At 38.0% G+C, this 4,067-nt stretch overlaps 1 pseudogene; it reads left to right on the top strand.

Annotated features, from left to right (window-relative positions):
* Window positions 1–204: 204 nt before the first annotated feature.
* The window catches only part of LOC118323150, a 4,286-nt pseudogene continuing 423 nt past the window's right edge, over window positions 205–4,067 (top strand).

Below are 4,067 nucleotides of genomic sequence, written 5' to 3' on the forward strand. Positions count from 1 at the left end.
TGTAGTATAATGCATTAATTTCCGATTTATAGCGTCTGGGCGCTGTCGTGTTCCTGCCCAGCAAGATCCTTACCAACATGAGGAAAATATCGAAACCCCGTTCCTGGATTGTGGGAAGGAAGGAACTCGGACCTACTCTACCGGATCCATTCCTCTTGGAATCTGATCAAAAGGTCGATTTTGTCTGCAATAGCGTCCGACCCGATGCCTAGCATCGCCTGTTACCTGCGTACTTCAGAGAATGGAGCTGTCACCTTTTTCCGCCGGTCTGGGTCTGTATTTGTTGTGGCGTTAAATTTTATAAAAAAAAAAACTTTTTAATCTAAAAATCTGTGCGACTTTTATTGTTACCATTTACTTTTATGTGTTAGTACAGCCGTTTCCGGCGACATGGGCTCTGTGCACATACGTTGAATTGATGAGTGAGTTGTAGATTTAGGTTAAATTTGAAGCTGAGCCGATGTCTTGATGGTTTCTAGTGCGTGAGGTGTCTCTGTGTGGTTTCATGCTGGTCGCTTCATCTGTGTGGGTGTGGTACACCTGATGCATGAACATGCGTTCTAGCGGTCTGTTGTAATTTCGTGCTTACCTACAGTTGCTGCAGAAGCGTTTTCATGTCTCAAAGTGGTACATGGTTTCGTATTGGTTACTGCCATTCTCGTGTAAACCACGGCGAGAGTGACCATCCGGCTTGACGTGATAGTGTGCCGACGATAGTATGTTAACATTTGAGATTCTCCGAGGGATGATTTAATTACAATGCGCGCGACTGAGCAGTGTTTAGCAGCAGGGTTGGACAGAAGTGAATGTCTCATTTTACAGCTATGGGAGGAGGTAAGTCCTGATCTGTCACACTTTTACCTTCCTCTAAGATATTGCAAAAATGATTCAAACTGTAATAATGATAACGTTCACAGAATATAATGCATAATGTTGATGAACTTTAAAAATACAGCTTTGTCTTACTGTATGTCATACATGTATAATTTGCCCTTCAGCACTTTTTAGTCAGCCATGGAGGACTATCCCAAAGTAAGTACTCTACTACTGTGCCCAGTGTGTGGTTCTGCTCCTTAACACACATTACTCAAATGGTTTGTTGTGGTTTTGACTGATTTGTGTTGTAGGTGCTATGATAAATCACAGTTTAAATGTATAAGTGTAATCAATTAATTTTGCTTATCAAAGTTTATTAATTATCAAAAGATAATAAAAAATGACTTTAATTAACATTAAAGTTCCTCTGGGCACTACCCTTAAGTAAGGGAAACGATAGCCAATAATTGATTGATCAGTCTCTACACTAAACTATTATTAAGAAATCAGATTATTAATTAAATACTATTTTTATTTATTTAAATAATTCAATAATTACAACCAAAATCACTATTAATAGTTAAAGTGGAAGGCTTTGGAGTTCGGAATAGAAGAGGCTGGTATCACCCACTCTTATGCGAAATTAAATAAACCAGCATGTATAAACACAAGCATTTATTAACAAGATAATAAAAGCAAACTGAGGAAAATACACTATATACAATCTAACGACCCTGCGTTAACAATGCGTTGCTCTGGTAAAGTCAGCTGGCAGACTTTCTCTTTAAAGCTGCAGATGTTGACTCCCGTTAGCGGTGTGCTGACCAGGGATCGCAGGAAAAGGCAGGCTCTTATGCCGTGCTTTAATCCTTTGTTGTGAGTTCCAAAACGTATCACCCGGTGTGGGCGAGCGAGGTTAGCAAGAGAGGTAAGACAGAAGAGAAAAAAGAAAGAGAATAGGAGTTTTCTCACTTGGACATCACGCGTCATCTAGCTGCATCAGGTTATGGTCACAGGAAGTGACCGAATGAGGTGACAGGAAGTGACCCATCACATTAAATGTCCAGTTACCCACACCAAATAAATAAGTCCATATGTAAAGGTCTCTTTTGACCCTACAGTGTGTGTAAAAACAGAACAACAATCACAATCAGCCTATTGTGTATAAACACACAGTTCTTTAACATTTGTCCTTCAATCAACAGGAGCAACCAGGAAAATTTGGATTTTGTGAAATCTTATCGACCTCAAAACAAGGAAGTCAATCATCTTAGAATTCTTCTTCATGGACCAGTTGGTGCTGGCAAGTCCGGTTTCATCAACTCTGTAGATAGTGTGTTTCAAGGCAGGGTTACCAACAGAGCTTTGACAGATGCAACCTCTGGGAGCAGCTTTACCAAAAAAGTATGAATAACTTTTGATTGTGGGGATTTTAAAGGAAAGATGTTCTGTAATTCTTTGAGAATTTCACACATTTTAAAACTAGCAAGTTGGTAATACAGCATAGGATGACTGGTCACATTAGAGCATTTCCAGTTATAATTACTTATTTATTATTATTTATTAAACTAATATTTAGGTTTTGCTATGGTCATTGATCATTGAAAAATCTGGATTCTGATTGGTTTGAAGGTATGAATCAACTTTTAGAAACGGTGTATGAGATATGTGTTTGTTTGCCATTCTTCTAAAGAGCTTGATTTATTTGCTTAACCACCAACAACAGCCAGAACAAAGATAAATAGTATCTAACCAAAAACTACACAAATTAGATTTTACATGTGGTATTTGTTTGGTAAGTAGACATGGTGTAAGCGACATATTATCGATTCCACAGAATGGACGCAAACCAACCATCATGAGCCACAGTCAGGTCACACTTGTCAAGTATTATACCTGTAATGCAACTTCTGTTTTCATGGAAACAACAAATGGTGTAGGCTAAAACATTGTTATAATAACTGCAGTTTCTTTTTGCTTTTTTATTTGTTTTGAACATTGACATATAAAGATGGATGACATGACAGCTCTCCAAAAGTGAACCCAAAACATCTTGATTGCTCTGGTATAGGTCTCAACGCTGTTGCCTCCATGTGAGCAGATGAGACATGGGCCAAACAAAAAAATGACAAGACACGTCAAATACTTTTTTCTCAAAGATGGTTTGTGGCATTTCAGGTAGTTCTTATAGCTGATGTACGTTCAAGTTCAAGTTTGGTTTTAACAAGTTTTTTGAAGCTATAAAAAGGGGGTTTCACATCCTGATTGACAGCTGAGCCCAGCTTGTGGGTGACACTTTGGTGCCAACACCGATCACGACTGTGCAGACAGAAAAATGGCAGCAGTTGTATACGGGATATGTTGGCTTCAGTTTTGTACAGTGAGACGAGTGGAGACGCAAAATCCATCTTTTATAGGTTGATAGTTTTAAGTAACAAAAATGTAGTACAAATTGGAGGCAGACAGGCTCTTTACAAAAAGCTAAAATAAACTAAAAGTGTCTGCAGAATCATCAAATACTAGCAAATCTTTGACTTGCTGAATTTGCTAAAATAATACGAATACCTTCAACTCCTTCTTTACAGTACACAACTTACAAATTCCACAAAGATCAAGACAGCTTTTACTCTTTTATTTTCAATGACACCATGGGCCTTCAGCAAAACAATGCAGTTCATGTGGAAGATATCAAACTGGCCCTGAATGGACATGTAACAGAAGGTTACAAGGTACAACCCTTTTAACTCTTACATCATTTAAGTTCAATAAAACACATCTTAAAAGCTTCTGTTTAACTGTTCAATTAAAACATTTTTTAGTAGTTAGAATTTAATTTTTTTTTTGTTCAGTCTTGAACACCAATTGAAGGAGAAATATGAGGGCTACAACTCATCTCCCACTCTGGATGGCAGAGTTCACATTCTGGTTTCTGTGAAGATGAGAGAAATCAGACTGGCAGCCAGTGAAATGGGTAAGAGCAGGCATCATAGTGGTGCAGTATGGACTAATGATTCCATACTGGGAATCCAAATACCAGCTCAACAAATGTTTAAAATGATTGATTGATTAGGTTTCTGTATCTGCAGGAATTCCCCAACTAGGTATTCTCACCAGAGTTGATGAAGCCTGTCCTAAGGTCAAAACAGATAACAGAACAGAAACAGAAAAATATCTATAAGAACAAGTACCTGAAGCAACAGGTGAGTTTCTATTGGCGACTTTTGTATTCTTGGAATGTAATTTAAGTTTTC

The sequence above is a fragment of the Morone saxatilis genome, unplaced genomic scaffold (assembly GCF_004916995.1).
Source record: "Morone saxatilis isolate NCDOM2014 unplaced genomic scaffold, NCSU_SB_2.0 Contig14, whole genome shotgun sequence".
Taxonomy (NCBI): domain Eukaryota; kingdom Metazoa; phylum Chordata; class Actinopteri; family Moronidae; genus Morone; species Morone saxatilis.